The following is an 8,312-nucleotide window of genomic DNA, read 5'->3' as shown; positions in this document are numbered from 1 at the left end:
AAACATAAAATATTATTTTTGTTTAGTGCGGTTTTGAATTAATTAATATATACTGTATTAATCCCCAAGGGGAAATTTGTTGTCGAGTAGCAGCTCACAGACACACACACATTTTTTTAAAACAATATGGATGAAAGATATATACAAAAATAATAATAATAATAATAATAATAAAATAAAAAAAATAAAAATAGAAATAGCTGGCAAGTTTATCTGCAATCGACCGTCCTTACTTTCATCACTCGTGCACAATGATTTCTCTTCTTACATATTTCTCCATCATCTGCCCCTAACGATGACTCATTAATATTTTTAGACATTACTTAAACCTTTTACTTTGAAACAAACAGGCTTTTACTTTCTAACGCAGTGACACCGGATGTCGTGTCCGCTTGTTCCGGTCGCGAGCTTGACGGGCCGTTGACACGACAACAGGTGAGCAGGAGTTCAACGGTAAAAACGCCGAGAGAGCGCGAGGCGTCCGGCGGCAGCAGCAGCGTCACGCGCCGGGACAACGAGAGCACGAGAGGTACGCGGGGTTTTATTTTATTTATTTACACGTCCCGTTATCCTCTGCGCGAGGCGGCAGACACACCGCGGCGTCTGCTGCTGCTGCCATCTATTTAATAACGTGTGTGTGAGTGTGAGAGTGTGAGTGTGAGTGTGAGTGTGAGTGTGAGTGTGTGTGTGTGTGTGTGTGTGTGTGAAATGTGTAACGCTAGCATCCATATATCTCTAAATTATGACGCATTTCATGTCACAAACATGTATTTTTTGATTTCAAAAATCTATTTTTAATGTACATACACATTTTTAATTTATAACATATGACATGTATAACATATATATATATATATATATATATATATATATATATATACATATATATATATATATATGTGTGTGTGTGTGTATATACATATATATATGTGTGTGTGTGTGTGTATATATATATATATATATATATATATATATATATATATATATATATATATATATATATATATGTGTGTGTATATATATATATGAGATATAGATGTTGTATTCATATTTAATATAGATACAATGAATGTAGAGTTGTCTATTCACTTGTTTAAGTACATTTATTAATTTATTTTTGGTCAGATTTGAATCAAATGAAGCTCAAGCCTCACAAGATATTTGTATTTATGTATTTATTATTCAACAATTGCACATAAATTGTCAATAATAAACGACAAACTACAGACGTTTTAAACTGACATGCCAGAGGGGCAACTGCAGAGAATAAAAACTACAGACAGAAAAACAATCCCAGAGAAAATATAAATATAAAAAACATAAATAAATAGAAACAAAAGGCACACACTGATCGTGTGATTACAAACATGTATCACAGGCCATACGTGACGCTACTGTTCTTATGGCCTTTTTTATTGGAACATTATGTAATAAATGCATTTCAAACTCTTTCAAAGCTGATGCTTTTCCCAGAATGCACTGCCAGGCAGGAGGATGTTCAGTCTGAATGGGTTTGTTTGGCGTCGGTTCTCCAGTGTTTAGCAACCCGAGGTCACGTGACGCTTCTCCTCCAGTGGAGAAGGAACGTGTCCTTCTTGTATTCCTGTGCTGTAATTAGTTCTTGCACACCTTCTCGTTTAATCCACTCATGCACGGCGAGTTGTGTCTCAACTATTTCTTTTGTTGTTTTCCTTCTGCAACATATTTACTTCAGGACATGACGCCTGCTTACAAGTTCTTCACTTTCACTTTAAAGTCAAGGTGAGCCGGCAGCGGCTGCTCCTGAGAATAAACTCCTCGCTATAATAATAATAATATTAATAATAATCCTCCTCTCTCTCCTCTCGTTTCCTTTTTCCTTTCCTCATTTCCTTTGCTCATGTGGAGGAGATGACGTTGCAGTCTGACTTTTAAAGAGTCTCTTCAAGCTCCTTCGTTACTTGGCTGTATCTTTTCATAATTCTCATGTTGTGTATTTTCGTCACTGCTCTGATTAATGCTTCAGAATGCAGCAGGAAGACCGGAGCGAGTTCAAAGTCTTCTCTCTCTGTTGTCCGGCACGAGTGATCTGGTTCAGTCTGTGCCAGATCAGATTATGAACATAAAAGATCCTGATAGCCGGCGTCACACGTCTGATGTCAACGACCGTCACATAAAAGTCCAGCCTCGTCGTGACCTGGACCCACCCTGCAATCATTCTATATCTATCCTTCTCACTGGGCCGTCACTCTGACTCCTCTTGAGTCACCGTCCCGCTCCCGATGGTGTGTGTGTGTGTGTGTGTGTGTGTGTCTCTAATTGTCAACAACCAGAGGCGCAACAGCGTCGGAACGTTTTGCTTTTTAGGAACGTGCAGGTTTTGTCAGGTTCTGTTGGATCGATGTGTTTCCCTCTAAGCCTCGTTCTTCTGCAACACACCTTTTTTTACGTCGTCGTCAGATCGACACAAGTCAGCTGATAACGGGATCCCGCCCCGCAGCATTCCTCCCCGACATTCCGACTTGCCTCCCTCATTCCGGAGTTGCAGAATGAATCCCGTCATTGTCTCAGGGCTCCAGGGAAACACGCCGAGACGGACATCTGAGTCCCAGTGTTTTTACAGGGTTCTCAAGGTCATGGAGAACCTGGAAAAGTCATGGAATCTAAAAATGGTTATTTCCAGAACCTGGAAAAGTCCTTTAAAAAAAAAATAGAATCCTAAAAGTGTTGTGAAAGTCATGTAAATATGTTATATTCATGTGTTCATGACGTTCATTTACGCTGAGTTTGAAATAATGAATATGCTTTTAAAAGAAAGATGCTCAGAATATAAGCAGGCATACATACAGGCATCTATATACATGTTTATTCTTTTAATCAAACTATTGTCTCATTCATTTGTGATCTGTATAATTACAGTAAATAGCACTCTGCGGAACAGAAATCACAATACTATATATACTGTATATACTACATCAAAAGTGTAGAAGAAGACGGCACAGAAAGAGATAGAGAAAAACAAAGATGGACGCCTGGTGGCATCACCCCACTGCAGTGGAGATAAATCTACCGTGTTGACCGTCCAGCTGATTTTGGATCATCTACAGATCTCGATGAGTTTGTTTTGACTTCAGACACTTTTATCAGAACCATCTCCAATGTAGGAAGTACTTTCAGGGAAAACTGTCACGCTCCTTTGCCGTGACATTTGGCCCAGAGGATGAATTCTAATCACTTTAAAGATCCACTTTACTCTTCCTGCAATATCTTGAATATAGACGTGACGTCTCCAAAAACCATGAAGCATGAAGACTTCAGTGTCTTCTCTTTTAGGTTTTATATATATTATATATATATTTTATGTAGAAATAAAATAAATAAATGAACAAATAGGGGAACAAAAGAATTGCATAAACGATCATGAAAGGACGACGTCACCGAAAAGCAATTACAAAAGAAGGGTATTAAGAAATGATTTAAAAGAAGTTATTGATTCTGCAAGCCTTATCTCCTGCAAAGCCTGAAGCGTAGCAGCAGACATAAGTCATGTTGGGATGCATTTGACATACTTTTAGCAACTCTCTCTCATAGCATTATGCTGCTGTCTCTATTTAACCAGCATTGGCACGGCTTCAGATTCTTTATATGAACCGAAAGTGAAAGGCAGTGCTGTGGACTTCTTCTAATTGCCTTGTCTAATTGTTTCAGATTAACTGCGACCATACATCTCCCTTTATTTCCGGCTGAATAAAATCCAAAGGGAGTGAGCCGTAAATCTCTCTTTTGTTTCCTTCCGCCAGAAAATACCAGTCAACCCCTCTTTGCAATTTGGAGGAGGATGGGACGTCCCGCCGTGCTTTTGTTTCCCGTGAGAGGAAAACTTCAATCACCCGGAGGCTCCGTCCTCATTGGTCCGTGAAGAACCTCCTCCGGGTTCGACGTCCGATTGGCCCCCAGCTCCACTGTGAAGACCTGTCGGCCAATCAGCAGCCGCTTCCTCTTCCCACCAGCTGCTGCAGTCAATCAGCTTATTCAGTGAGTGTGTGTGTGTGTGTGTGGCCACCCTTTCCTCCCCCTCCCCTCTTTTTCCACTCCCCATCCCCCCCCTACCCCCCTTGTCCTCACACACTTTTACACTGTGTTTTCCTCTCCCACACACACACACTCACGTGAATATACACTCACACACTTGTGCCGCATGAGGCCCAGCAGCAGCAGCAGCCCGCTGTGTGTGAGTCACTGGAGAAAGTTACACCAGTGTGTGTGTGTGTGTGTGTGTTGTCAATGCAGCAGCGGCTCCTCTGCAGCAGATTTCTACTTCAGTCGGGACGGAGCACAACAACACGGACACAGAGAGAGAGAGAGAGAGAGAGAGGTTCACCACAGCTGAATCCAGGACCCGGCACAAGGTAACGGTGAGCTCATGAGAATGTTTTACTCCGTCACTCTGATGCACAACGCCGCCTCAGCATGGGGGAGCGTTCTCCTGCGGTTTCTCTGGGTTCTGCCTGCAGGCGTCTCTCGTTTCAGGCCGTAAAGAAAAGTTCCTGCAGCCTGGTTGTGACTTCTGAGTCGTCTGTTTCTCGTGCCGTGCTTTCTGGTTATCGGTGACGTACTTTTAGAGTTCTAAAATGTGTTTTACTACTACTTTACTACCTTTTATTTGTGAATATCTTAATTGTTTAATTATGTCTCAGCCTTTGCCTAAAACTTTAGATTTAAATCAGGTCCCATCCGATCAAGCAGGTGTTCCACGGCAGCTTTTAGGACAGTTTTCAGATTGAATTCAGTCGGTGTTCAAACAGCATTGAGGCTCGAGTGTTTATCCCCAACTCTGGGTCGCCATATGCTGCTCAACCCCTAAACCTTTTGTTGGGGAAAAGATAAATCCGAGGGGTCGGATTGAATCAAAACGAAGGACTTTAATAACATTAAAGTGGTCGACACCTGCAAAAACCACAATGCAGTCGAGTCAGATAATAAGACAGACGCCTAAAGAAGACGTCTCATTTCTATAAGAAGAAGCTCTCAGTGTTCCTCATTACAAACACACAAAAAAATGTTTGGACTTTGTGCTCCAGCTACAACGAATGTAAAGGAACTTGTTTGTGCAGCTGCATGTTTTTTAGTACCGCAGCGTGTTCACAGACGGCTGTACAGCATCAGGTTTTTATTCGGGCTGGACTAGTATTAAAAAACACGTTCGTAACTCACTGTGAGGCGTCCATGTCCTGGATGTAGACTGGACCCGATCTGGTCGCAGCACGGTACGCAAGTACCAATGTTTTGATGATGCGGGCTGCGGCCACCGGTAACCATCGTTTATCGAAAATAAAAAACCCGCCGCTGGAGTCCAGAGCCACACAGAAGGCTCGAACCTCGTCATGGCTAATTGTCACAGCGGTGGCAGCATTAGTCGCTCTGTAAGCAGCTTGCCAGCCTCCCAGTGGGCCGACAACACGTGGCGTTCCAGCTCAGAGGGTCCATGACACACACACACACACACACACACACACACACACACACACACACACACACACACACAAACCCCTCTGTGTTTGTGTGAAGTCAACAGTATAAACAATCACATCTGCTGCTCTCTGCAGGTTTGGCCCAGTTCACCTTGTTGTGACCTGATGTTATCAACCCTAAATCCTCTTCAGGAGGGTTTCCTTACTTTGGAATTCTAGGAATCTTCATGTGGAAGTTATACATCCATCCAGCAGCAGACGTTCAGGAAAAAAACCCTTTTTCTCAAACTATTTCTTCACTTTTGTGGCCGGTGAATAACAGTTTTTAATGACGATAACTTTCTTCAGAGGCAAGTTTATTTGTATCGCACAACAAGGCGATTCAAAGCGATTCACATAAAAGCATTAAAAGCATCACAACATAATGCAGAAGGAAAGAAGATTGAATTAATTTAAACATTAAAAAACATCAGTAACACATTAAAAAGCTAAAAAATAGAATAAAAGCTGCATTACAGTTTAAGAAATGAGATAAAGAAATTAATTAATATCCTTGAATCTGGTTTAATTAAAGGCAACAGCAAACTGAAAAGTCTTCAATCTGGATTTAAATGAGCTGAGGGTCCCAGATGGTCTCAGTCAGGAAGTAGACCCGTCCCAGACGACCTGAGGGGTCGAGGTGGTGCATGCAGCAGATCAGAAGTGTGTTGAGGCCCTAAAACCATTCAGGGCTTTATAAACTACACGCATGTTGCTTTGTTGGTCTTCGTAAATAGTTCCTCCATGAATCGCAGACAAATATGTCCATAAAAGTTGTAAATGAATACTGAATATCTCAAACAGCATGGCAATTGTCTTCAACTCATTAATCATGTTTCCCTGGAATAGATTTTTCCCTACAGTCACGTGAGTGTGTGACTGAGCAGCGCTGACACAGGAAACACACACACACACACACACACACACACCCAGCAGTCCATTTTCTCTGAGCAGTTGCTGCTCATCTTTTCCAGTTGTTTCGTACTTCCTCTGTTATATTGAGCTAAATACATATAATGTTATATTTCCACTTCAAAAGCGCCTTCAACAACCAGACATGAAAATCCCTCACCTTTCGGCAAAATTCGCCGTTTTGAAACCAAAATAGGTGACCTACGTGAATGGTGTAAATCCGAAGAGTTTTTGTTTTTGGGAGAGAGAGGGGGGGCGTCAACTGTCCGCCGTTTCTGAGATTGGAGTGGGACACGGAAAAAACTGAGGTCGTGATCATCTTAGCAATAGAAGATCTTTGACGTGTCGAGTCTTGGCCAATCAGCGTTAAGATGTCTACAGCGGCTTCATTTCCCTCCCACCAGTTTAATAATAGCAAGCTAGTCAGCTAGCTAACACGTTAGCTAACGTTGTTGGAGAGACAGTGAGTGAGATTACTGGCAGCGGAGAGTCCGTGGCAGCGTGTGACGTCAGCCAGGAGAGCGGCGAGTCAGCGGCGCTGCAGTTCTACCTACCGACACCTGACTACATATAAGTTCTACCTACCGACACCTCACTACATATAAGTTCTACCTACCGACACCTCACTACATATAAGTTCTACCTACCGACACCTCACTACATATAAGTTCTACCTACCGACACCTCACTACATGTAAGTTCTACCTACCGACACCTCACTACATATAAGTTCTACCTACCGACACCTCACTACATATAAGTTCTACCTACCGACACCTCACTACATATAAGTTCTACCTACCGACACCTCACTACATATAAGTTCTACCTACCGACACCTCACTACATATAAGTTCTACCTACCGACACCTGACTACATATAAGTTCTACCTACCGACACCTGACTACATATAAGTTCTACCTACCGACACCTCACTACATATAAGTTCTACCTACCGACACCTCACTACATATAAGTTCTACCTACCGACACCTCACTACATATAAGTTCTACCTACCGACACCTCACTACATGTAAGTTCTACCTACCGACACCTGACTACATATAAGTTCTACCTACCGACACCTGACTACATATAAGTTCTACCTACCGACACCTCACTACATATAAGTTCTACCTACCGACACCTCACTACATATAAGTTCTACCTACGACACCTCACTACATATAAGTTCTACCTACGACACCTCACTACATCTAAGTTCTACCTACCGACACCTCACTACATGTAAGTTCTACCTACCGACACCTCACTACATATAAGTTCTACCTACCGACACCTCACTACATATAAGTTCTACCTACCGACACCTCACTACATGTAAGTTCTACCTACCGACACCTCACTACATATAAGTTCTACCTACCGACACCTCACTACATGTAAGTTCTACCTACCGACACCTCAATACATATAAGTTCTACCTACCGACACCTCACTACATATAAGTTCTACCTACCGACACCTCACTACATATAAGGAGAGGACAATGGAGATTTTATCCAACTTTTATTTTAATAAAAAATACGAAATTAGTTTCCTCCCTAGGGTGGCCGGGCTACTGTTTATATTTAAGGGTTAAAGATCTACGTGTAGGAAAAAGTGTATCCTCTAGTTAATTATAATCTATAGAGTTATGCGGTTATAATGATGTCACACAGAGAGAGGTGCATGTTCAGGTTTACTGGTGGAAACATTATTCAGTGTTCTATCTAGTCTAACAGTGACGTCTCCTCAAAGTAAAGTGGTATAACAGTATGACATAATATGGTCAAATAAAAAGGCTGGTACATTATACATATTATGGCATATAAGTGTAATATTATGAAGTGAAATGTAGTAGTAGCAAAACAATATTCAGTATAGTATAGCAGTATTACATATTGTA

This window comes from Taurulus bubalis (assembly GCF_910589615.1).
Source record: "Taurulus bubalis genome assembly, chromosome: 13".
In the NCBI taxonomy this organism is placed as follows: domain Eukaryota; kingdom Metazoa; phylum Chordata; class Actinopteri; order Perciformes; family Cottidae; genus Taurulus; species Taurulus bubalis.
The sequence above is the reverse complement of the archived record's forward strand: the minus strand, read 5'-3'. Positions refer to the sequence as shown.